The sequence below is a fragment of the Cygnus olor genome, chromosome 13 (genome assembly GCF_009769625.2).
Source record: "Cygnus olor isolate bCygOlo1 chromosome 13, bCygOlo1.pri.v2, whole genome shotgun sequence".
NCBI lineage: Eukaryota > Metazoa > Chordata > Aves > Anseriformes > Anatidae > Cygnus > Cygnus olor.
Window position 1 is genome coordinate 10,870,759 of NC_049181.1, and position 26,928 is coordinate 10,897,686.

The 26,928-nt window shown below is 44.9% G+C and overlaps 3 long non-coding RNA genes across 8 annotated transcripts; 1 reads left to right on the forward strand and 2 right to left on the reverse strand.

Moving 5' to 3' along the window:
• Window positions 1-2,086: 2,086 nt before the first annotated feature.
• On the forward strand, window positions 2,087-16,528 carry LOC121077471. Of its 6 annotated transcripts, none has more exons than XR_005824069.1 (8): window positions 2,087-3,347; window positions 10,355-10,471; window positions 11,524-11,624; window positions 11,809-11,931; window positions 12,606-14,585; window positions 15,098-15,203; window positions 15,654-15,737; window positions 16,131-16,528. It is a non-coding gene; the product is annotated as an uncharacterized LOC121077471 (long non-coding RNA). The 6 variants fall into 6 exon arrangements; XR_005824067.1 differs by lacking the exon at window positions 15,654-15,737 and having other exon boundaries at window positions 12,606-12,942; window positions 13,603-14,585; XR_005824070.1 differs by lacking the exon at window positions 15,654-15,737 and having other exon boundaries at window positions 12,606-12,942; window positions 13,634-14,585.
• Window positions 5,935-14,097, reverse strand: LOC121077472. Its single transcript, XR_005824071.1, has 4 exons — window positions 14,015-14,097; window positions 10,332-10,450; window positions 9,779-10,007; window positions 5,935-6,256 (listed from the first exon to the last, which is right to left on the reverse strand). It is a non-coding gene; the product is annotated as an uncharacterized LOC121077472 (long non-coding RNA).
• A 6,687-nt stretch (window positions 16,529-23,215) lies between the features above and the next one.
• On the reverse strand, window positions 23,216-25,728 carry LOC121077106. The gene is made up of 3 exons (XR_005823896.1): window positions 25,668-25,728; window positions 23,527-23,645; window positions 23,216-23,433 (listed from the first exon to the last, which is right to left on the reverse strand). It is a non-coding gene; the product is annotated as an uncharacterized LOC121077106 (long non-coding RNA).
• Window positions 25,729-26,928: the final 1,200 nt, after the last annotated feature.

The window sequence follows — 26,928 nt, forward strand, 5'->3', positions numbered from 1 at the left end:
TTGGGGAACAGAAAAGTTGGCTTAGGCTGTATCTTGAGTCTGCAGATCAGAGCTGGAGGGGGCATTGATTTATTTGTTTATTCATTTCCCACCTACGGCTCTTAGAGATGTGTTATTGAGGGGCTGGAGGTGGGTATCAGTGTGTAATCCCTAAATGGGACAGCTGGCAGGCAGCTTGCTGAATGTCTGGATGCAGGATGTGGCCAGGCAGCTCTTGAGCTCCTGGAGGAAGTTGAATGGATCTTGCTCAGAGTCCTGTGCGTGCCTGGAGCCCACCTACAAGTGCAAGAACCAGCTGGTAATGCCTCTTTTCACAAAGAAAACTAGATTTATGTAGTTGTGGGGGACCAGAAGTGGGAGGAGAGTTTGGCTTTTACTGTGTTCACCATGTACCAGCTCTGTCTGAGCCTAGCCTGAGAGAGCCTGTGGAGCTTGTGGTCTTTTTCTTCTACAGCGTGATCTCTGCTGGTGGCAATTTGATTGCCTGATGCTCTGTTGACAGTTAATGATTGTCACAATTTAAAAAAAAAAAAAAGTTATTTACCAATTTTCTTTCCCGTGGAGCTGCAAATAATAGCAAAATCAATTTAAACCACATAATGCTAAGAAAACAAATAGATTATCCAAGATGACCAAATTAAGCTGCTCACAGAGCTCACGGTGATTCTGTTCAGTGGTTGCTGGGGGGCTCTGAAATAATTACTGCTGGCTGCCAACTGCGTGGCGTGTTGGGGCTTTGGGGGGAGCACTGGATCTTCAGCGGGGGCAGAGGGCCACCCCATTCAGTGGGAAATGTGAAGATAACTGCTGATATCATGTAGGCTTAATAGCACTTGGTGTGGCTTTTTTATTTTTAACTCTTCAAAAGAAGTACACAGATAACAGCAGTGATATGAGGGGTACTTTCCAAGGTGAAATGCAGAAAACAAATTCACAGTGGGAATAAGTTTGTCTGGTAATGATGTGAAGAGTCAGTTTTCTCATAGTAAAAAGCTGTGTGGGGCAGCGGGGAACCTACAGAAATATTAGAACAAAAACATATTTTAGGAACAAAAGCAGAAAGGTGGGAAAGAGAATAAGAATTGGTGGTTGTTGTTTTTAGGCTGTCTCACCTGCAAGGCCCCATTTTAGCTGTGGTAGGGTCAGACTGCTAGATCGCATGCTCTTAATTTTCCTGCTCTTAATGACTTGCTCCTGAAACACTGTTTTCTGGTGTTAAAGATTAAGCTGAGATGCAGCAGGAGTGAAGGATGGGGCCTGGAGCACGGTGGGCAGTGGGTTAGTCAGAGAGAGGCTTCTAATGATAGAACAACGTTCTCCTCTCTTTGGAGAGTGGCATATCTGTAACGGTGACGGTGTTGGGCTGTCATTGTGGGGTCAGAGAAGGGAGAAGAGGGATGATGCCAGCCCTGCTGAGGGGACAGCTGCAGATGGGGGCAAGAAGTGAGGGCGCAGTCCCAAGGTGAGGCATTTGCCCTAGTGCCAAGCCTGGGGTGATGAGTTTTGTAGATGTGAACAAAGGGGCTTGGGGCACAGACTGTACCTTTTAACTCAAAATGCAGCAGCAGCAATCAGCACTTTGACTCTGGTTTGCTCAGGTATTTTTTTTTTTTTTTTTGCTTTCTCCTCATGCACACCTGAAAGACTCAGTGGTGAGGTTAGACCTCCCCTGGGTTGTGTGCTCAGTGGAGGCCAGGTCCTTGTTCCCAGCAAATGCTGGTCACCCGCCTCAGCTGGGCGGCTTTGCAAGATGTGCAGTCTTTGGGTTCAGCATCCTGCCCAGGCATCGATCGCCTTTGCATCACTTGTGATAGGGCTGGACCAAAGTCCAGCCAGGCTGCGGGACCCTGTGAGCAGCTGGAGAGCCCTGTTAGAGGACTCGGATGGCCTGTGTAATGCTGGGCTGGCAGAGAAGCTGGGGATGGTCCTCCAGGATCACGGGAAGGGTGGATTATTGTAAGTCATAGGGGCACTGTCACCACAACTGCTCATCCTAAGGTTGGGAGGTAGAGGCTGGTCTTTAAGGAAAAGCTCCAAGGAAAGCCGTACAAGCTGAAACACGGAGCCTTTATTTGCCCACCAACAATAATTCCTAAGCCTTTAGGCCTTTTTTCCTCCAGTAAATGCTGAGGCACCTCTCTCATCATGCTATGGCTCTGTCCAAATATAATGCAGTCCCATTTATGCTTAATTTATCTTTCTACTACTCATGCCCTTTCATAAAAAAAAAGACGAACTTGCCTAGATTTAATAAGAACAATAATTCTTCTTTTTTCCTCTTTCTAAAGACACAGCTTGAGGAATTGATGCAAACTTGCTGACTTTCTTCATTATAAAAAAAGGAAAGAAACAGTTGAAACAGTTCCCTTGGTAAACAACAGATCTAAACACCTGGACACTTCAATGTGAAGTGGCATTCTTCATTTGAAAATTGGCTTTTTTTTATGGGGGTGAAATAACTCAAAGAGAAATAGAGTATCAGGTGGAAGTGCTACCTTGAGAAAGTGCTCCTACTTCTGCCTGTCCTGATATTAGGAAGATGCTCAACTCTCTCCTTTTTTGATGAAAGCAGGTGGCTCCTGTTTTTTTATTTTATTATTTTTATAGTCTTCACAGTGGAGAGGAAACTACCTTTGGAAAACTTCTGCCACTTTCCCTTTGACACGTGGGTTCCTGCAGCTTGAGGTTGCTTTTAATGTTATTGTGTGTAATTAGGTGGAGAAAGAAAGGGGCTTCTGCAGCCACAGTGATGTTCACTTGAATGTGGAGTACACTTAAACCAGGATTAGCAGCAAGCTGATTTAGGGGATGGAGTTAAACAATGCAATCCTCCCAAATCTGGCTTTGCATATGGAAAAGGAGCTTGAGGAGGAAGGGGCTGAGGGCAAGCCTGCTGCCTGGCTAGCACCAGGAGGGCAGCCTGGAGGAAAAACCCATGGACTCAATGGGGAGGCATGAGCCTGGCAGTCTGGGAGGCTGCTTCTGCAAGGAGAAAGAGGCTGGCTTCCTGAGGGCCATGGGATGGGTGGGTGAGTGTGTGCACGTGGGGCTGTGGGTTGGGTGTGAGCAGAGGAGGACACTGAGCAGGCATTGTAATGCAGCACACCGACGCCTGCTCACTCCGTTGCTGCACCTCAGAGACGCTTGCTGTCTGGCCAAGGGAGATCTGTATGTGCAGCATCTTAAAGAGGTGCGTCCCGTCTCTGGATGTGCTGTGGCATTCTCTGGTTGGGGACAACTGTGTTCCCTGGAACAGCAGACCCCGCAACTTCTGATAGCTCACCACCTCCTCAGCATGACACGGGGATGAAAGGAAGCCTTTCCTGGAGAGAAGAGCTTTCAGACAGGTAGGATAAAAGGAAGCAGTGTGTTTATCCACCAGTCAGATTATAATTCCAGGAGGCAAAAGGGAGGTGTGAGAGTGCTTGGAGTTTGAAGTTAGATTTAAAGGAATAATTAAGGGTTTTGCCACTGAGTGATGCCAATGAGCTGGCTGGGAATAAATCAGATTGCACTTGGAGGAAGTGACCTGGAAATATATTACTGCCTGTCCCCTAGCCAAACCTCATCACCATAGGGCGTCATTGAGTGGTGGTGAGGTAACCCAGGCCAGAGCTGGGGAGGGCTCAGCCGGGGGCCGAAACCTGCTGTGCAGGGCTCTGGGGACTACTCAGTGGCCTTTGTTCCTCCAGACCACAGAAACCTCTGCTCTGAACAGACCAGCCCTTGTTGGTACAGTTCTGTCCCTCGGAAATGCACACAATCTTTTATTAAACACCCTACAGATGAGTTAACAGCTGGGAGAAGCTGGAATATGATTAATGTCTTGTGAATTAGCCCTGGAGGTGCTTTATGGAAATAAGATTTACAACACTATTACACGTGGTCCTGAATGCATTTTACATTTTTAAATGAGGAGAATGGCTGTTTCTCTCTGCTCTGCTCCCTTCCCCTGGGCTCTTGCAGAAGTATGTGCCTGCCCGATGTGGGACAGGAGGCTCTGGGGCGGGGGGAAGCACTGGACCATGCAATTAATTGAATGATCTTACTGGCCCTGGCACTTTATCAAGCAAGAAATCAAAATGTGCCCTGACATGTAGGATGTGATTACAAGTCATTAACAGAGGAATTATAGATGCTAGGATGGAAAGAAGGGATCTATTGGGCTGCTTTGTCCATCCTCTTGCTGCCAACATGGGATTGCTTCTGACAGCATATGCTTCAGTGCTTCCAGAATAATTTAGCTCCTGACACCTTCCGAGCAGAACAGTGCTTCAAGCTCTCCCATTTATTGCAGTGTTTCAAATGCTCTAGTTAAGAGTTTCCTTTCAGACTTCTCAAGCCTTGCTAGAGGGAGAAGGTAATCTCTGCGGAGGCCCTGCCTGGGTACGTGCCCCGTACTGAGGGGGATGCTCCTGGAGACCTGTCTTGGGAGGAAAGACCACTCTGAGCAAATATCCCCTCCTGGGAACCCTCTGCAGCCAGACCTGTGGTGCCCTGGGCTTACCTCACTACCAGAAACAGAGTGAATGACCCTATGTAGCAGCAGCAAACCTCTCCCATTCTTTATTTGTGTCATTTCTCATCTGGAAGAGGAGATGGACTCCTCTAGTCATCTTGGGGGAGAAGGTGACAAACCAGAGGCATCCACTTGGGTATCTCTAATAGAGCAATTGTTTTATTGGTGATTAGGTGGTAGAAGAAGAGCTCTGAACTGGCTTTGAGCCCATACTGATTTCAGGGGGATTTTCGTGCCCCAAATCCAGTAATTTTCTATGAGAACCTAGTGTTTTAAAAAGTTGTATGTAGATGGAAACTGTGTTGCCAAAACACTTTGCCATATGTAGGGATCCTCAGGCTTAGCAGTGAGCCTTGCTGCTAAAGTCCTGGCTCTGCCCTAGGTGATCTCAGTTATCTTGCCCCCTAAATGATGCTGCCCCATTAAAGGGCCCAAACAGGCCTGTCTGCTTGTCTGGGATGATACCCTGCCACAGGCAAGCTGCAGGCTATAATTATCGACTAGCTCACCAAATACTTTTCAGTAGGGGAATCGATCCGAGAGGAATCGGAAGCCCTGTTGGAGCAGCACAAAACCCAGGCAGCTTCTGGGAACAACCATATCTGCATGCACATGGAACCAAAAACGTGCCCAAAGCTCCTCAGCAGCAGGGAGCCGGGGCACTACAGGACACGGTACCATGGGTTAGCACTGTCCTAAGAGCAGTCTGACCGCGGCAGGAGGCGGTCTCGTCCTGCTGGGCTCCCAGGGGACCCGTGCCTGCCCCCTGGGCTCGCAGCAGAGCGGCGGTGTGGTGCTGGGATGCTGCCGGGGGTGGCAGGGGTGCCAATGCCTCGCCGATTTTAGTTTAGTTTTTGTTGCCATCTAGTGGCAGAATTTGGGAACTGAAGTCACCCTTAAAACTGTCTCAGAAGGTTGCGTGGTATAATCTCAGAGCCCGTTGCTCTCGTCTCGTTTTTTGTCCCCACCGATTTTATCTTCCATTTGGCGTTATTTTTCCATTAGCTGTTGGCTTCCCACAAATTCAGCCCAGAATCTTCCATGTGGAAGGGATTACATAGTTAGTTTTATAACCCATGGCTCCCTTGGTGTTTCAGCCCCTTGCAATGCACAGCTTAAAGGCAGCAAAAAAAAAAAAAAAAACCTAGAAGATGAATATCCTGTACATATTCTGAATTGTTTTCCAGAAAATATTGAAGAGAGGCAGCTGACCAGGCACTCCAAATGTGCTAATGTGCCATCTTTGACCTTACCTCTGTACTAGTTTAGGGAAAAGAGCACGGAATCTGCAATTAGCAAAACTCGCATTGAAGTGTAACAGATAAGTAAATGTGACTGACTTTTGTTTTTTAGTGACTGCCGATCTAGCTATGTATCAGAGCATTTCTAAGGTGCTCTTTATTTTTTTAAGGCACTGGGTTAAGATAGTTCTGCTCCCAAATATCGTATGCATTCGCACAGGCATACACCTGCAAACTTTCTATACTGTTGCTGACATGAAGTTCACAAGTCTTTAATCTGAAATTGAAATCTTCCAAGAACCCCTATCTGAAGCTACACGAAAGGCACCAGGCACAGACCTGCACTTCTGGCACAGACCTGCACTTCTACCACAGAGGCAAATAATCCTGGAGATGTACTTCTATAAACTCTGCACTATCTTCTACAGTTCACTGCAGCTCTCTTGAAGTTGAAGAAAATATTCCAGGCAGAAGGTCTCCATCCCTGCTGTTCTTCCTACAATAATAAAAAAGATTAGTGATGACTGTTTTCATAATTATAAACCTATTCTTTAATTGTTTAGGAAAAAATGTCAACTTCAGAAATATTTGCTGGATACTGCACACCTTGACCATAAATCTCAGTGTTGTAGCACTTGCCTTCTGGAAATTTCTTCTTGTGGCCTGGATTCACTCTTCTCAGACCCTCTATAGCTAATTATGCCATAACTGACTGGGTTGTACACATGTATATATACACACACGGTGCTGATTGATGTACTGTAGTTTGATTTATGGCAAACTATTTTGTTGATAGTTAACAGCATTACAGCAACTAGAAGCAAGTAACTGCAACAGGTTGCTGATCCATGACTTTGTTTTTTTTTGTTGTTTTTTTTTTTTTTTCAAAGGGCTCCCAAGGAAGCATATCTGGCAAAGGAGCTAGAGATGGCTTAGCAACCTCAACTATTTTTGGGGGGAAATGGAGGGGAAAGACTATGACTATTGGACAGAAGAGAGTCTTGCTGCTAAAGGTACAGTGGTAGAATAATAAACCTGTCCTTAATCATACATAAGAACGGGTGAAGATTGCAACTCAAAAGCAAAAAAGTTGGAAATTACTGACACACACACACACACACAAAAAGAAAAAACTAAAATACCACCCCTGCTGTTTCTTGTGAGGCAGCACCTCTCTCTGTGCCTGTGCTAAGGAAATGTGCTTGCTGCATGTAGGAGTTTTCTATAAGGTATGTTAAGATTTGCTACCGAACTCCTGTTGTGTTGTTTGTTTGGTTTTTTTCCCCTGTATTTATACAGTGCCCTGCCTGACTCGGGGTTTCTGGGTGTAATGGATGATATGGAATCGCATAACCTGAATTTCAGAAGTACAGAAGTGCCTGGGCGATAGTCCTTGCACACCTCTCCAAGGACAGGCATTTAGTAAAGGAGCTGGAGGAAGCCTTCTGTCTCATGCAATTTGGGGTTTATAAGGCACTGTTTTACCTGCAGTCACATATGCAGAAAGCATCTTCCTACTTTCCAAAGTTCACTCTTTAATGGTTTCTTTCTGAATATTTAAATGAAGCTGCCATTTCTGAGCTGAGGAAACAAGACTAAGTGAAGGGGGATAGAAAAGATGAGGTGCTTCACTATTGGTTTGGGGTGGATTTTTTTTTTGTTTTGTTTTTATTTTCCCTATATAAAATTTTGGCCCTTCTCCACCACAGCATTTGACACTGCAAACCACACTTTTATCAGCTGCCAGAATGATGCGTGGTCTTTGGGTGTGCTCACTAGAAGTGGATGCGTGTGAGTGAATCTGCCTCCACCGTGTCACTGTGTGCTATTGCCAGTGATATGTACCTAGGAATTAAAAACAGCAAACGCTTCTGGTTTAAATGGGCAACGTCCATACCAGCCTTTTAGCCAGGCTTACGTTGCTGTTTGGACTCTGGTATTTTTGATTCATTGGCAGTGGCAGAGGAGATGTTCGATGTTCTGGCTCAATAGGTGCTTGGAGGTGAGGTGGGCTTTGGTCTGCCTGGGGAGACTAATGGTCAGTGTCCTGCTGATTGGCACAACCTCTCAAGGTCCCAGAGGGTTTTAGGAGGGAAGTGCAGTTTGCATTCACCCTGCTGGGCACCTGGTGGTTCCTGGCTTGCTGGGAGGACCCCAGCTGCTAGGGGAGTTTCACTGGTGAGGCTGTGGACACCCATGGGTGGGCTGACTCCAGTTCCTTGTTCTCCTTCAGACATGCATGGTTCAGATGTCTCCATGTGAAGCTTTCAACCAAAGCTGTGTCTGTAGGCCTTAAAGAGAAATAAGCACTTCTAGAAGACAACTCCTTCCAGTCACTGCAGGGAGAGATGTGTTGTGCTCTGGAAGTGGTGTAAAGTCCTGTCTGTCCCTCTTCTCAGCCTGTGACTTTCTTAGGTCGGGCAAAGCATTAATCTGTTTTGTGCCTTAACGCGTTCATGATGATAAATAGGAAGTATGTCAAAAGGGCTTCACTGCATTATAATGAAGTATTCTGTATTTCCATCACACTTTCCTGCTTCGCATCATGCCACGAGGTTAAGACCATAAAAGCCATGTAGGAGATTCTGACTCCCCCTTAATGATCTTTAACTTCTTCAAATGGTTTTTGTAAATCTTAGCTTACGTTAACTGCTAGCCTATATTTATGGCTCAGCAACCATAAGCAAGTTATAGCTGATAATGAGGCAAAAGCTAAAAAGGGAAACTTTCTGACATCACAACAGATTTTTTTTAAATCATTTGCATCTATTCTGGGAACTCAGCTGCCATGCTGGCACTACATGCATTGTCGCTGCAGCTTGAAGAGCTGTCGTAACAGTATGTGGAGGATTCAGGCAAGCAGGATTCAGTTTTGTCCCTGCTATCCCATTTCCTACAATAAAACACCTGTAAATTGGAAAGAAGCAAAGCCCAGCCTATGTCTGGGGTGAGGGCAGTCATTGCAGCAGCCTTAGCAGTTTCTCACAGTCATATCCAGCACTTAAGGCTACTTCTCTATCACATCTGCCTCCATCTTATGTTCTCACTCCACAGGGCAGCCCAGCTCTGCCAAGCAGCAATGCTGCTTGGTGGTGCTGATGCCCAAAACAGCATAAGAAAAGTGTGGCCACCTTCTTTCCAGCTCCTCTGGCAGCAGGACTGGGTGGCTGGGTACTACAGCGACTGCCCTGTGTCTCTGGACTGATTCTGGAGATGTGGGTTTAGCACATCCCACTTCATGCACGTGGACAGCACTGAAGAATGGTAACTTAGCAAAAAACACAAAGTTGGCTTTTAAAACTGAGACATGAAAAATAAGTCAAGAGCACTTCATGCTTCTCTTTCAATAGCTTTCTTCCTACAAACACTACCATGAGAAAAACATCTTTCTGCCAACCAGTGCTGTGCAAAAATGTGGCATGCAGGCATCTCATGGCCTGCAGAAGCCTTCAGATGCTTACAGTTTGCTGGTTATACTAATGTTTTGCCTTGCCTGACCTATCTCCCCAGGGAAGCAATAAAAATAACCAGTTTTAGTCCACTACTTGGCTGCTAATAGTCCACTTGTAGATCTCAGTCCCAGCTGGGCCTGCTTCTGCCCAAAGGCGTTTGTGTTCAGTAAGTGGCTGCATGCATTTGCGAACAGCCACTTACAATGGAAGCAGGTGGCTGCCATTTTTCATGCAAGAAAGCTCTTTGGAGAAAAGGAAAGGAGGCAAATGGAAAGAAGAAGGGGAAAAAAATACAAGGCATCTATGAGAGGAAAGTCTCTGTGCTGCCCTGGTTAAAATGGATAGAGACAGAAAATGTGCATAAATTAGAAGATAGAGAAGCACTTTGTCAGGACATAGGAGGGAGAGGAAAAAATGCTGCTTCTCTGCCAACCACAGCATCCAGGATGACCCTCTCTGTTTTCAATTTCCATCAGTATGCAATACCTAAGTATTTTCCAGTGAAGCTGCAGCCCCCTGTACAGCTAATTTAAGCCTCCTGATTATGACTTCCTTCAGTGAGTTACCTTGTCTTGACAGCTTACAAGGAGTATGTATTTTCCCTGAGGTGCTGCACACCAGAGGTGGAAACCTGCAGCTAAGTACAAAGAGAGAAAATGGCAAGAAATCACTTTGCTGCAAGCTTCAGAGCTCTTCTTCCTTGAGTAGGCGAAAAAGGAAACTTCTAAACTGTCTGTCACATCCTCTCACTGGTAACAGCCATCACCTGGAAAGGGGACAGCACCGAGCTCGTCTCTGGAAAGAAACAATAGAGGAAAAGTGTTGCAGAATGCTCTTGTTCAACACCACTGCCAAGCAGAAGCTGGGTTTTATGTATCAAAGGAAATTCTACTATTTTTATTTATTTTTTAATGCATAAGTGTCAAAAATGAAGCCTTTGAAATTTCTTGCCTTGTGACAAGTTGGGGGGGGGCACTATCAGTCTATCAAAAGACTTGATTTTGTTGTAATATTACACTGAATTCCAGTCCCTGTTCTGTTCTATTACCCAATACCTCATCTATATGCCCACATCGTTTATTTACATGAGCAGATTAGAGAGGGTGGTTAGCTACTGACCTTTGACTTCCCTGTCACTACAGCCATCTGAAGGCATCACACGAAGCCCCCAGTAGCAGTCTGGAAGCAAACCAACGCCTGTGGTTCTTCATTTGGTGGTAGCTGACCCATGGGCCTTCCTGCAAAGGGACAGCACAACGGTAAAAGTTTACATAGGATCGAGGAGAAAATGGTCAATTAATGAAAGATGTTCCTCCTAGGGCTGCTGAAAACAGAGAAATTGCTTTTGCCTCAGAGTCAATGGAACTGAAAGGATTCTGAGCATGACAGAAAAAGTATTGCGGTCTTGCCCTGCTCTTATCTTCCTTCCCTTCACTTTTGGTTGATGTTAGGAGATATTGGGACTGGTGAACAGTGGTGTGACTCATTACAATGCTCTCAAACTTAGAATTTTATCTTATGAATTTTATACAAGTATTCTTTTCTGTAAAAATACATATTTAGAAAGCAAAAGATGAATTCTTTCAAAGTAACTGATATGTTAGAGTATTACCAACTAAATGTTTTTCATTCATCTTTTAGAATAAAATGTCAGTTTTGTATGTTGATATTCTATAATTTCACAAGATGTTTTTACCCCCAAGCACACGTCGCTTTTGAGCCACAACCAGTCCTAGGTCAGGAATTTCTCGGAACAACGTTTAACATCAACCCCTTAAAAAAATGAAATGTGAAAAGCTATTCTGGGTGCAGCTATAAGATTTGAATGAATTCTAAGTGCCAGTTGTACTGGTGTGTAGATGATGTCATTCCAAAATAACTGCAAAAAGTGCCCTTTTCAGGGATGTCTGGATTGGAGAACTCTGCTTTAGCTACCATAAGAGGGATTTTTCTAGTTATGAGTATCTTATGACTCTGGGAGTCAGAGGATGTGGAGGCTTCCCTACTCCTGAAAGGGCTGAAGTTAAGACTGGCAGGTGGCTATTCCTACTGTGGATTTCATAGCTGGACAGTGCAGCCCTGCTTGTTCATCACTTCTGGGTAGGAGTGTTCTATACCACTGGTTGTGGTGTTCACACAACACATAGCTGCTCCTTGCTCCTCAGCGAGCACTGGCTGGGCTGAATGCGGAGGGCTATGCTTTACAAACTGGGATGCACGCTGAGCAAACGAGGCTCTCTGTGCAAGCTCACTGGTGATTCTGTCTCCAAGGACAAGTACAAAATCTGTGGATGTGTACTTTACCTTACAGGGAGTCTGAAGATTGCTGGAGAAGTCAGAAACTGGCTGGAGCATACCCAAAGCAGTGGGAGGCTGAAGGTTTCTGGGGTGTCATCACTCTCTAAATCGCAGGTGATAATTTCATTATTACTTTTGCAGATGTATCTATGGATATCTGAGAAGTAGATTTCTTCTTTACTCTTCTGATTGGGATGAAGAAATAGTGTTTTTTTCTTCACTGGGATTCAATGAGGATTGCAGAGTTGAGACTGGGTCCTACTGCTCTGTCAGACCCTAGCAAACTCTTTGCTTCCAGGGAGCTGCGAGCCACTTTCCGCTTGGGCTGGGCTGACCTGCAGCTGGGGTGCCTGAAGCTCTGCAGCAGCACCCAGAGCATGAACACAGGGCAACAACAGACCCTTCGGACCTTCCCTGCTCGGTAAGTCTAGATGTGCTTGATGCATGATAGATTGAGACAGCACAGCAGGCATTCATAGGCGAATCACACGTTTTGAGAGCCAGCAGAGCAGTATTTCTGGAACAGCCTGACGAGAGCCCCACTGAGCATTACCTCTGCCATTCTGGCCATGCCCAGTTGCTGCTTACTAACAGAGAGAAGAGAAAAAACACAGTTTTCTTGATTCATCTATTTTTTTCTCTTTTTTTTTCTCCCAGCCTAGATCAGCTGCAGCCAGTAATAAGTTTCCATCCTTCAAAAAATTATGTATAACTTAAAAACTATGAGACTCAGGGATTAACACTAATTGTATTAATATTTGCTCAGCAGATTAGCTCTGAAAAGCTGATAATTCATCAGCTTTGTTCACTGTGGTTTAGCGCCCATGAATTCCCTCTCTGGAAGTGGCTTGCTGCAGCATTTCTGTCTTTTGAGGTCAATGTGATGAGCTGCGTGGGTGTTTTTAGACATGAATCACATGCAGAAGGCTGATTCTTTTTTTTTCCTGACATACTAGAGAGCTTTAAAAAAAAAAAAAAAACTCCCTTTTTAATTGAAAAACAGTGCAAAGTTTCATATTCACTGATTGTTCTCTGTGCTCCAGAGCTGTGTAACTTTTTCATTACATAGAAAGGGCTGGTGTTGTGTGGTTTCAGAAGAGACATATCCAGTTGTTCCAGAAAAGGGAAGCTGTCTGGGTGTTGGGTCACCTCCCACCTGCAAGAAACTCTCTTGGTTAAGAAGTGGAGCAGCCTCCCAGGGCCATGGGCCCTTCTCTGTAAGTTGCATCAGTATACATTATTCTGTCAGTGCTGTAGTGACTTCATTTTGTGTCCAAGCTAGCAGTTTGGTCATTTTTTCTGTGCTGTTTGTATTTTGATTATTCAAATTGGAGTTGCCTGACTGAAATCTAGGTCTGTTTGCTGACTATAGTGACTCTGGGGGCACAAAAACTAGCCTTGAATGCTACCTGCGTTTGTGGGCAAAGGAAAGGTAATGATTGCTAAAGTGATTGCTGCCTCAAAGGGAGAACAGGGATTATGTTCAGCTTGCATGGTCTTTGCTTTCTGGCGGACCATGTGCCCAGCAGATGCGTAGAACATAGCCATTGAAGGCAATTGTCACAGGGAGGTGAAAGAGCCCTATTTTGCCTTAGCTGAGCCTGTGACGCTGGTCCCTCTTGCTTTGATCAGCGGAATTACAACCTGCTTTGTAGTGTTTGTGGGCTTGCTGTGTCTTTCAGGAAGTCAGGGAATAGATTATTTGTGTCTTCTTTTTCATAGCTCAATTACTGAGCACTGCTGACTCCACAGGGATGCTGGGGGGCCATACCTCTGGCTTTTGTGCCTTGGGTACCTGAACTGAAGCACGGATATTCAAAGTTTCTCAGTTTAATTCCAGCTAATGTAGACTTTGGGGTTTTACATTGGTTAAAATGACACTTGTAGGATTGGAAAGCATAAGTAAGTGCTTGAAGAAGAGATATCATCAGGTATTAAACTCTCATTTGGAAGTTATAAATCCTTAGGCAAATAATATCCTTTTTTATTAAAGGAACACTGGCAAGCATCACCCTGATGCTATATTTAGCTTTTAAATTAAGTGTGTTCTGAGATCTTCATTTGCTGAGTGGCCTAAACCCCTTGTCTGCAGCACTGAGGCAATAAGTGCCGTATCTGTGAAGAGCTCTAGGACCTGTGGACTGATGTCAGAGCAATGCTGGGAAGAGGCTGTGGAGCTGCAGTGCCCTTGGGGTGAGATGTTTAGCTGCTTTTAAGGTAAGTCATGGTCCGCAACCTCTCTTCCATCCTTCACCTTCTGGAGTGCAGTAGTTATGAAGAAGCTTTTAGTGTCTGCATGTGTTAATACTTAAATGCTTGGGCATCCAGACTTGTGTTTCTTTGTGACTTGGAATGCTGAATATCTTCTTTTTTGATTCAGGAAAGAGACTGTTACGAAAATGGACATATTCAGCCTTCTGAGTAAGAAGTATCCTAGTGGTAAGGTGAAACGGGTCGGGGGGGACATGCAGACGACACACAGGGACATGCGTCACCTTTAGTACCTTGCTGGTGTGGCTGCCAGGCAGAGGAATGAGCTTTTTCAGATGTAGTTCTGCAGTGCTCGCTGTATACCGGAGCAGGTCTGCACATATACAGACTGTGCACTGAGCAGTGGCAGAGGGATGGGAATAAGGCAACAGCTTCTTGGCATGAGGGTACCGTTAGCTGGCTGTGAACCGCAGCTGCTGAGCTCTGCTGCTCCATGCCATCCTCGGAAAGGTCAGCAGTACAGCTTCCTGAGGAAAAGAAGGCAACTGTTAAATCAGCACCAGTTTCTGAACTGTAGTGGGTAATCTCATAAAATCCCTGTGTATTTTACCTAACAGATCTTGGTATGTCCTGGGCTCACAGCTGCATCCCACTAGCTATGAGAGATGCCCCACCACACAGAACATGATGCATCACTGGCAGAATTAAAAGGGGTGCCTGGGATGGGTCAGAGGTGTTTCAGCTTGAGCAGGGTCACTCTTTGCCTTTTCTGACAGGAAAGGATCAAGGTGGAGAGAAGTGTGAAGAAGAAACTTTTGGACACCTTAGAACTTATGAAGAATTTCTTAAGCTGCTAGCCAGCTGGTAGGTGTAAATGCTTCCTAGACATTTGTATTTCTTAGGATACATCTCACAGGCCTCACCTGTGAGCAAGGTAAAGGAAGCATGAGCCATCCTTGTGTTTTGCCATGAACCCAGATGCTCATGTCCAGCTCAGTTATTGCAGGCTGTAGCACTGGTTGTGGGCTGAGAACTGCCAGAATAAGACTGCAAAGCTTTCTGTAAGATTGTCCTGTACCCTTGGTATAAATATATGTTGCATAGTGCAGAGAAAAACAAAACCTGACCCTAAGTCACTCTCTGTTCTTAGGATATCCATGGATATTACCTATTTAAAGACTTAACATGTTACTGAAATGATGCTATTCTGGATGAAACTCAGGCTTGTGTTGTAAGCAGGAAAAAAAAAAGGAATGGGTATGGGCAAGGGAGCTGCCATGGGGAAATCTCACTGAAGAGTTACTTTCTTCTGGCTGCAATTTTGCTTTTTGCCTTTTTTTTTTCCCTCCTCTCACAAGAGCCTTTTGTCTACACAGATGATGCTGTGTCAGTGCAGCAGAGATGGAAAGAGCTTTAAGCCTCAGCCAGAAGCAAAACCCCAACCCAGATGAGCGCTGGAGGATAGAGAAGTTCCCCAAGCTGGTGAGTGAACAAATCTAAATCCTAATGTCAGGGACACGCAGCAGAAGCAGAGTGTGGTATGGCTGAGGCAGCCTGCTAGAGCAGTGCTCTGACCCTGTGGGAGCGTCCTTGCTGTTTTTCCTACTTACTCTACGCTGAAGTGCAAGGCCCAGCTGTACCTGTATGGATTGCACAGCCCCATCCCAGCACAAGATAACCCTCCTGGTGCTGGGACAGAAGAACTTGGCTTCTTCTGAGGTTATTTCTTCAGTCTCTTGTAACTAAGTGGTGCAACCCCTCTTCACAGAGCATTAACCTTTCTCTTTGCTTGACTGGCTGCACTGTGGGTAGAGTGAAAGTGCCTGGAGCATCCACACCTCATATTTTGATATTTTTAAGACCAGGCTCTAGACTTGTCCCTAGTTACAGTCTCTGCATTACCCCAGAAAAGAGGTATTTTGGGACACACAGGTACTTGTTGCTGTTGAAGAACCCGTAACTCATCTCTTGGCAATGTTTTGACCTGCTGTTTGTGGCCATCTGGAGATACAAAAAGTAAGTGAGCTTGTTTTCCAGATAACCCTTCAGAAGAAGCAGTCGCTAGACTTTGCATTCATTACACATCAAGAAAATGCTGCAGAAGTAAAGAAGCAAGCCCTAAAGCATTTACTTCTTGCAGCACATTTGGTGTTACCCTCAGGCTCTGCCTCCAGCAGCCTGCACTCCCCTCACTGTGGAGCTGTTCCCACAGGAAGAGTTGAGAACAAATCCCATGTTAGCAACATGCAGCATCATTTCTGCTCTTGGAAATCACATTTGGAGAAAGCCAGAACTAAGACAACAGGACACTTGGTTTGTTTAATGTACTACTAATATTAATTAGTAAATAAGTAGTGATTGATTGAGGTTTACTTATTTAAGTAATAAAATTATTATTTCCTCTTGCAGAAGAATCCCAGCTCGGGCACAAGAAAGGACAGCTCACCTTGCTCCTCAGCTGCTGCTTTCCACCCAGGTCTCAGTTGGGAAGATCCCACTGCTGTGCTGCTGGAGCTGACAGGTAGCAGCTGCCAGTCACATTTGTCTCCCAGATGCATCACTCCTCTCCTTTCAGTGCATCACAGCTGGAAAAGGAAGTGGCCTCCCACTGTTTCCTTCCCTCCCTCCCACCTCTTTCACAAATTTTGTTCTTGTACTACCTTGGCTCTTTCCTCCTTTTTAGAGATAGTGCTGAAAGTAATAACTCCAGCTACTTACATTAACAGGTTTTACCTGGAAAGCCATAAATAACTGTCATAAACTAATATTAATGTCACTGTTTTAATATGAATAAATACTGGAAATGGAAGAATCTGTTGTTTTATTTTCCTTGTTGGAGTAGCAGCTGTCACTCAGACATGCAACTCACTCCCCTGCTTTCCACATTTTGGAGCTTGAAAAAGGAGCCTCAGCTCTGATGAGGTGTCTGAGTGCCCTACCTACACTTCCTCCCCCCCAAAACTGCCACCTTAATCCCCCAGTGTGGCCTCAACAATGGCCTTGTGGAGTGAAATGCACTGAGCTGGCTGGGCAGTGGCAGAGCAGGGAAGTGCTCCCACTGTGAATTAGTCCAGCATAGCCCAAGGAAAGACTGGCACACTTACCCAACAAGTCACTTACCTGCAGTCCTCAGCCCACAGGGCACGGCTGAAGCTCTGCCACAGCTCCAGGGTGGCTGAAGAGTGCGTGGTCTCTTCCCTGCAAGACCCTACACGGCGCAGCTGCTGCTGGAGGTTCATCATGCCCTGCACCCCAGGCTCTGCTGGGACAAGGGTCCCAAACTCCTCTGGGAACCGTTCCCAGCACACCTCTGCTCTGGCAGGGACTGGAGTGCTGCCCAAGTATTGAAAATTCCCTTTTCCCTGCTGGAGAATTGAGGCAAGGGAGAAAGCTCACAATCAATCCAGATCAGAAGGCTTCCTATTCATTAAGCTGTTACTACTAAGGGAATCAAGTTCTTACTGTGCCCTGCAGCCTTCTCTCAGCCACACGATGGCAGAAGAAACAAAGATCTGCTTTTAAAATAGCTGCTGCAAATAGGGGAGGCACCTGCCTCTGGATGTGCTGCTGAAAATACACTCATCTCTTACAAGCCCAAGAACCCACCAGGAAACGAGCCTGGTCAACAAAAGGGGGTGGGAGGGAGCTGTGCTACCTGTCAGTTCGTCTATAGCATCTCCAGAGAGGTCACAGCTTCATTTCTCACGCAGGTCTCACATCACATAGTCATAGAACCATAGAATATCCCGAGTTGGAAGGGACCCATAAGGATCATCGAGTCCAACTCCTGGCACCACACAGGTCTACCCAGAAATTCAGACCATGTGACTAAGAGCACAGTCCAAACACTTCTTAAACGCTGACAGGCTCGGTGCCGTGACTACGTCTCTGGGGAGCCTGTTCCAGTGCACAACAACACTCTCTGTGAAAAACCTCCTCTTGATATCCAGTCCAGATGCCACACAGGACCTCATGAGTCTCCACATCATCCAGTGACCACAACAGCATACAGAGCAAGCTCCAGTATTTCATAACAACAGGCAACTGGAAATTCAACAGCACAAGGCCCTGAGCCACCTGACAGAACTAGACCTGCTTTGGTCCCCAGGCAGTTGGACGGGTGACCTCCAGAGGTCCCTTCCCACCCGAATTACTCCATGGACCCATCTGTTCCAGGTCAACCTCTGCAGCCAGCTCTGCTCCATCCATCTCTGCACACACTGCCTTTGGCAATGAGGTGTCAGACAAGCTGGGTTTGAACTGGAGGGCCAGTGGAGGTCTCAGGGCATCTCCTTACTACAAAGCTATTGCTTTAAAAGCCCAAGAGCTATGCTCACAGCCTGGAACAACAATGCTTTTCCCTCAATCACCTCATTTCCTACCTCACAAGGAAGAAAATACAGAAGCCAGCTTCAGAAGATGTGTTTACACAAGAGACAAAATCCACATTAGAGCCCTGAGTGCTCAGAGTAACAAGTCCTACTTCAAGCCATCACGATGGGAAAAAACAATAAGTACTGCACAGCATCATGTGAGAGAAATCCAAAGGGGTGTCAATGATTACAATTCCACTGACTTTCTATGCCACCAAATATCATGAAATCCAAAAAAAAAGGTGTCTTACCATGTGCTTGTTCAATTTCATGTTGTTCCAAAGACAAGATGCACTTTGGTCAGCCTTTCACCAGCCACACAATGCAGGAGAAACATCAGCATGTGTCTCCAGGGCTGGGGGTGGAGCCAGTCCCTTTTCTTCTGCCACGTCACACCCATTTCTCATCAGGTACCGAGCACCATTTGTGTGAGGAACCGATGCTCAAAAGCCTGCGTCACTGCCAACACTTCAAAAACAGTTGCAGGACACTGCAAATAAAGATAGTATTTGAAGAAGGGTCTGATGGACAGTGCTTAGTTCAGAAAAGCTCCTGTCAATAAAGGCAGCCTCTGACTAGCTCACATTTACTCTCCCACTAGCGCCCCGGGAGGTCTAAAGCTAACTGACCACTGCTAACCAGCACCAGTTTCTGGTTTATTCTGCTGCCGTGGGCTCACACCAAAGGCTTAGAGGCTTGTTATTCTCTGAGGGGATTTTGTTTGCCAGTGAAATAAATAGTAACTGCTCACCATAATATGCCAGTGGAATTGGTTTCAGCCTAAGTAAAAACAGCACAGTATGACTCGTTTTTAAGTAAAAGCTCTCTGCACAATTTCTAGGTCTCCATGGAAAGACTTTGAGGCAGCTGCTCCCCAGACTGTTTCCCAATGCAATGAGGTAAATATTATTCATTCTCCAGGGGGAAAAAAAAAAAAAAAAAAAACAAAACCTTCTGCTAAAAGGAGTCCCTTCAAATGAAGTCCCCTCTGCAAACACTGAGAAGCACAGAGCTTACTTACCTGCACATCCAGGACTCCGAGGGCCAACACAGGTAGGAGCCTTCTGCCACTGCCCAGCCCCAACATCTCCTCCAGCGAGCTGTAGCAAAGCAGGCCATCACGACATCACCCCTCCTGGCCATACTGGACTCCAGCTCCCTCTCATCTGGCAGATGATCTCACACAGGGACATCTGTTGCAGGGGAGGAGGTAAAATTACGGTAATAAAAGTTGAGAGAGGATCTCACACAAGGGAAAGGTGCTGTTTAGCTGCGGTCTCTCTAACTAAGGTAGTGCAACCCCCACACTTGCAGACACAGCTAGGCAGGGTGTGCAGAGGTGTGCTGGGGACAACTGTCAGCATGTGTCACAAGCACTGGACAGGGAAGGAGATCAAGATGTCCAGGACAAAGCCACTTAGACCTCACATCCCAGGAGGCCCTTAACAATTCAGTGGCTACCAGGATTTGGAGCGAAAACTGCTGTCAGGCTCCCGAGACAGTTTTACTGGGCCTTTGACCTGGACCCTGGGATGTGTCTAGTAGCATGCACACTGTCATGCATCTGTCTCACTGGGGGCTGGCTCTGGGCTGCAGAGGGAGGATGCTTCAGGATATACTATGGCCCATAACAGTCTTACCAAGATGCTGACTTCTCAGATGCTTGCAACAGATCCCCTAGTGTGCACTTTGACAGACAAAGCAGGGCTGCTGGTTTCATGAGCCCCAGGAACACAGTGTTGTCCTCCTAAACCCCTCCAAAACTAGACTAGCAGCTCACAGCTGAGGCAAGGTAGCCCATTCAACAGCCAAGATTTTTGTAGTCACTGTGTGGAACAGATGATTCACCATAACTTCCTTACTTGCACAAAAAATGCCATTTTTACAGAGAGATGCAAAGCTTCTGGCTTGCACATAACATACATTGCTGGGACAATCTAACAAGCTTTGTTTTTCACAGCTGTGACTTCTCATCACAGCAGTGGTTAAATTGCACCTCAGATACTCAGTTTCTTCTTCACAATTGTCTAAGCTGACTTCTATAAAAGAATGAAGAGGTATTAGCATTCATATTGAAACTACATCACATCAACCTGGTCTCTGCTGAGATGTGGCAGCAGCTAACAGCCACAAACAAGCATCTTTTATCTCAGCTGTTAGACCATTCCCAGCCTGCAGCGAGGGCCAGCTGCTCTCTTGGACAGGGAGTCAGGATCTGAGGGAATAACCCACATGGCAGGGCAGGACCCCACCAGCCAGGACTCACCCCACCACCCCGGAGCAGGACCCAGGCAGGCCGGGGGGCAGTCAGAATCAAGCAAGAGGCCAGATCACCAAACACATCCATAGGAACAAGGCGTTTCCAAGGTTAAGTTGGGAAGCCAAGCCATAGGTTAGGGTCAGGTCCAGCAAAAATACCTAGGGCCTGACACAACCCCATGGTGGCCAGGCAGGGCCGTGGTGATGAGACAGATCCAGTGCCACTCCTGGACATCAGCCTGGGCCACCAGTCCACAGAGCAACAGGGTTGAAACACGGGCAGCAGCATGGCTGCAGCTAAAACAAAACCCATCTCCCCTCCCCAGCAGCTCAAGCAGGTACTGAAGGTCTGGGGTTGGGCTTAAATAGGGTTCTCAATCCCTGGGGCAGGGTGTGGACAGGAGGCCACAGGTGAGGCCGCTCAGGACCATTAAGGCCCATTGGTGCAATCTGAGCTCTGACATTCATTGATCAAATTGGTCTGCGAGATCATATACTGCTGAGAGGGTCCTAGCTGCCAGACAGATCGTTTTTAACACATCATTTTTTTTGCCATTCAGCTTTTTAAGCAGGAAATTAATATCCTCAGTTGATGTAAATTAAGATTTTCTTCAGATTAATAGTGGCGATTTGCTGCTCTCTACCTGCTGAAATGATTGTCCAAAGGCCTAGGTTACAAAATTTCACAGAATTTTGGTACTCGTTTTAGATGAAGCAGTTATGAACAATGTCAGCATAATAGACATCTAAGCAGTTTCTTACAGAAAAAAATAAAAATAAAAAAAGTTAAAATAACCTTTTAAAGCTTCATTGAGCTTGCATAGTAGAGCCTGCCCTGCCAGTTCTGCTCTGGGGCTATCTGTTGCACATGGCATGACTAGAAGTCTGCTTCTGGAAATAAAATAAAATAAAATAAAATAAAATAAAATAAAATAAAATAAAATAAAATAAAATAAAATGCCTTCTGTTCTTGTTTGAAAAACCCAAGCAGAAAAGGATTCAGGTAGTGACTCCCTTTCCCTAGACAGATTGTATTAATCCCACCAGTGCTCCTTCCTCTGTGGCAATGTGGACATCAGTGACTGCTACAAAGGGCATTAACTGAGCTCTAGCTTTTAGCTGAGCAGTTGAAAATAAGTCTGGAGGTGAGGTTAATTGCGAATATCACGGGTAGCTCCTGCCTGCCCCAAAAGCGCCTCGCTCAGCGTGATGCCTGCGGCAGGCGGCGCTCCCCATCCACAAATACGACAGAGCCGGTCACCGGCTGCATGCTGAAAAACAGAAGCTGGGCAAAAAAAAGTGTTTCCTTCCCTTCCCAGCTGCAGTGAGGAGCCCCTCGCTGTTATCCCTGCGGAAGCCACAAACTGGATCCAGCCCTCAGCTGTGAGAAATAAAGGCAGGATTAGTGGTGGCATTGGACACCTAGAGCCTTTTGGACAGCAAAATGAGAAGGGTAAACTTCAGGCATTTTGTATTCTGAAAAGTCTGGGGTTTTTGGCAAATACAGCCACACAGATCAGCTATGCTGCCTCCTGTAAACTGAAATGCCCTCTTAATTCCTCTGAAAAGAGTAAGACATGAATGCACTAGAGAATAAATAAGAAATGGTGCTAAACATGGGAACATTGTGCTGTCATTAGCAATTATCACCCTAAACATCACTGCTGGCATTCAGCATCAGGAATTGGTGACCTGTGATAATGAAAACCCTTATGCTGACTTCCTCAGGCAGGGGCTTGACTGATTTCTTTAGATTAATAAAAAAAAATGTACTAGAAATTTGGTGACAGACATGGAAAACATATGTGGAACATATCAAGAAAAATCAAATGCAATATTGTACAAATATATCCAGCTGATTTCCCTGTGCTTTTCCAACTTTCACAGAAGTTTGGATTCTGAGGGCTATGATGGGTAGCATTAGGTTGATCTAGTCTTATCTCCTGCATATACAGATTACACAGTTTTTGCCAGAAACTGAATTAAATGTATCTTGGAGATGGATTCCAAACAATGACAAACTTTCTCACCCAAGCAAGATAATTCAAGGCACCAGTTCCATCTTGCTGGTAGGAAATGGCACCTTCACTGAACATAGCAAGTTTCTGCTTCCAGCTGTTAAATCAGACTAGGCCTTTTGTCAACATAAACAGCAAGGTCTCCTTTCCAACTCTTGTTTTATAAATAACTCAATGGACAATTTACCTCTTTACTATTGTTTAATAAACTGAAAAGAGACAGTTTCTCAATTTAACTTTAAAGACTTAGTTTTTGTTTTGTTTTGTTTTTTAAGTTCCCCTTTCAAGTTCCTTTAAAATCTCTCAAGGTGTTCCAGATCCTCCTACAAATTTCTGTGCCAGAACTGGGCTCCCTTTCAAATATACAAAACACCAGTCCCTTTATTTGATTTTTTTTTCTTTTAACTAAAATATTGCAGCTTTGACATAGCCCTCCACTGACAACGCTGCCAGTGGGGTGCCATCTGCAGTGGTGCATAGCAGAGCACATCGATAACCCCTGAAGAGCACCTCTGCACAAGAGGAGCAAAGCAGATGAAAAGCAAAACCAAAACAAAAAGTGGAAACATCTTTAAGTGGCATCGTCAATTGGATGTGTTTCATTGATGACAAACTTACAACATCTAAACAACTAGCAGCACTTGCCAGCTCTTTTTTTGCACATTATTTTGCCTACCATCTGCAGTGAGCTAATGTTCGTAGGTCAACATAGTTAAGAAGGACAACAAAGCCAAACCAGGTGCAAATTTGTATGCCTTCACTTACTGTAAGGAAATGACTGACTAGAAGCAGTAACATATTTTGAGAAACTATCAAACTTAGTGTTATTTATTTTTCTCTTTCCTTGGAATTGGCATTTTGGGAAGCAAAATTCCTCCTTGGTGTTCGTAGCTACTAAGCTTTGCTCAGCCCCACGTGTCAAGCAAGCAAGCACAACCATCTGGAGAATCTCTTTACTTTGAACACTCTTCCTTGCCTGGACTGAGTCCCTCCTTCCTCAATGGTGCTGCTCTTTGTGCACTGCACAGCTGCCTCTATTGACTCCTGTGACTTCCTTGGGTACTGTGGGAGATGGAGACAATTTCTACTTGGGTTAATTAGAAGAAAGAATTTTTAGCAGGGAGAACAAACAGCAGATGGATGAATGTGACTTACATCTCCAGACCTAGGAACAGGAACCATGCTGCAGGACTGTTTCTTATGTCCTTGTGTCACCCACACCATGTTTGTTCCTCAGATCACACAGGCCACCAGCAATGCAGGTCTTCTACATCCTAAAGAAAAACACATTCAAAGCAATGTTATAAAGAGAAATGGAAGTTTTTTGGCACTCAGGAAGACAGGAAAAGAAGTGGTGTGTGGGGAGGGAGCAGGTGAATTTACTCTACAGCTGCTTTGGAGAGTGAATAAGACTATTTGTGCTACTGGCACATTTTATATTCATGCATCCGATACTGAGCCATTTGTGCAGTGTCACTACTAGGAATTAAGAACTAGGAATAACAAATTGTGCTGTCAGTCAGACACGTCTGGAGAAATCCCAATATATATTTGTGTACTTAAAGCAAGTGACCTGACCAGAGCCAGAAAGTTAAACTGAAGCTGAGAAGTCTCCACATTGTAAAACATTTAAGTTGGCAATATTGGGCCAAATTTACTATTGTGACAAGCAGCACAATTCTATCAAACCCCCAAATCATCTCTATCACTGTTTATAATTTACTTTGTTTAGGACACCAATAGGGCAGAGCTTAACACGTCCTTCCCAAAAGCACATTTTCCATTAAGTAACTTTTTTTCAAACAAAGAACTTTTCATGGGAAGATGAGGGAATCTGCCTGATGAAATATTGACTCCCCCGATACATATTAAATTTTCAAGCATCATTCAACAACTCTGAATTGACTAATGGCCATCACAGCAAATGGATTTCCACGTAAATCTTTAGTTCTTGTCTGAATGATATTAATACACACTGTTTATCACTAATGAGCTCTAGAATATGATGTTAACAGGAGCAATTAAGGGCCCGCCATAACTGTCTGCAACACTGTGCTGGAGCTGAATATACAACTAATGAATCACTTCCACAGTTCTGTTCCAGTTTCCTTACTGGAAATTATACTTCACATGAGTTATACTCATTTTAGTATCCAGGCTGTTAGCTTTATCTTTAAATGCAAGTATTTCTATTAAATCATTTGTGTGTGTTTGGAAGATTGCTTACATAAGAAAGAATCATATAGGTCCTTTGAAGAGCTATCCTATTTGTTTGCTTTTTAATTTGTTGTTCAATGACAGCAGCTACCATCAGTGAGAGGTGCCACAGTTAGGCTAGCTTTTCCTGTGCATGGCATAGATTTAAAGTTCTCCTAAGGTGCTTCAGTTCAGGAGAACAAAGCTCGATTCAGAGGACTGTTTAGCCAGGACTGCCAGACCCTGACTTCCTGTGCAGAGGACCATAGCACAGAGGTCAGGCACATCAGGTTTTTTTCAGGTCACCTGGTTGAACCCCTGCTCAAGGCAAAAGGGCACTTCCCTAAAAGCTTTGGTGAAGTGCTGGCTTCAGGGAAACATCTGCCTATACGATCCTTCCATGCCACTTGTGGTCACAAGAATTTAAAAGCTAGGATTTAAGTCAAGGAGGAAAGCAAAGCACAGTGCTGCCCACCTCAATTTTGTTTTGCACTCTTCCCCTGTCAAAGGTGGGGCATCCCTGTCTTTAATGAACTATCTTAAACGCTGAATCTTCAATATACTCTGAAATTGTCTCAGCCCTAAGAAGGAAACAAAAGCAGCTACTCAACAGCCACATTCCCAGAAGAGAAAATCAGAATTGCTGAAAGCCTCTAATTTAATGACTTGATCCTACGCCTGAAGTTAGACAATTTTTAATACTGACATCTGTGGGAATCTGTTGGAAAGAAAGCTTGGCTTGGAATGGATGAGCTTTCCTACGTTCTGCTATCCTGGGTAATCCACTCACACTATCTAGTCTTGAAGGTGAGTGAAGAGAACCAGAAGTATCATACGACACAGTCATTTAATCTCATACTGTGAGAAATTGCTGAGACAAGCCAATGCCAGTTTGAATTTGCTATTCTCATATATTTTGGAAGGAGGCTCAAATTCTGCCTGAAGGTGCTCTGTCAGTTGAACTGAGAGAAAGCTACCAGCAATGAAACTCTTTCTGTTCATACATTCAGCTTCGTGCTTCACTGCAACAGAGCTGGCATTCTACAGCTGTGATTTTGCCTTAAATAAGTTCAAAGAAACAGTTTTGCCAGTACACTCACCTGTCTGGGCCGGACTGAGCTGCGGTGCTGTTTCTCTCAGCCCCAGCTCTGGCTGGTGTTTTTAAAACATCCATCTGAAATGCAAGTTGAAATGTAGCTCTTCAACTAGCAAAGTGGAACATGCAATTTCTACCTGTCTTCACCTACAGATGTTATCACCACATCTACAAGCACGCTCTGCGCTTTGACATTTTTGATCTCTGACTGATGCTTAGTACCAAATTAGTGAGCAGTTTCTTTTTTATTTTTTAAGAAGTTATCTATCTAAGGACCAAGATCAAAGCACCAAGAGCATCATTTCATTGTGGTGACTTGAATTGCAGTGTCACTTTAATTTGCAGCCACTGAAGCAAAATCTTACCAAAAGCAAAGGAAATACTCCAGCAATTAGCCTGCACTCAGCTCAGTGCTGCACTGCTGCGGCGTTCAGGCTCCTGCGCCCTGGGCTGCCTTCACTGCCCAGCAAAGCCTGCAGGTTAGGGCACAACTCTGGAATAATGGAGCTGTGTCACTTGGGAACAGGAGACTTGCTGGGATGTTTTAGAAGAAAAAAGTTCTGGAAAGGAACTTAAAGAAGTCAAGCTTGTATTGGTCTGTTTGCTTGTTTGCTTGTTTTTGACATGGTGTGTAAAGGGGAGTTGAAAGAAGCTTATTTCATGCAAATTTTAATTCAGGAAAAGCAAAGTTATTGAGTGACTTCTGAGCATACAAGGCTTCTTGGTTTACCCAGCAACAAACTATGCACTTCTACTGAAAGAGAGCAGAATAGAAGATCCATGCTATAAGTGTTGGAAAAAATGAACGTTAATAGCCAGTTACATGCCACTTTTAATGGCATGTAGATAGATGAGCTCCCTCTTCCCCACATCCCATTGGTGCACTTTCCTGACACCGTAATTTCTATGGCTGCCTTCTGGATTTTACAAACCCGGCTCAGTACTGCTGGATCTAACGGGGGAAAAAGTCACTCACAATTCAGACACGGAAAACAGCACGAGGTGAAACAGTGCCACTTTTATCACTGCAGGATGTGGCACAGCATGCGAGTCTTCTTCATTATCTGCATTACCATTACCACTAATTCATTTTATGGCAGAAATGTTGCCCTATGCTGGGCTTTGTAAAATCTCACAAACACAACACCATCTCCCCAAACGTATAGTTCCTACAAATGAGGAGAGGTGTGGATAAAGAAGAAAAACCTTCACAATATTTTACGTAGAGGCAACCTAGACATCAAGTGACAAAGCAGTTCACTCAA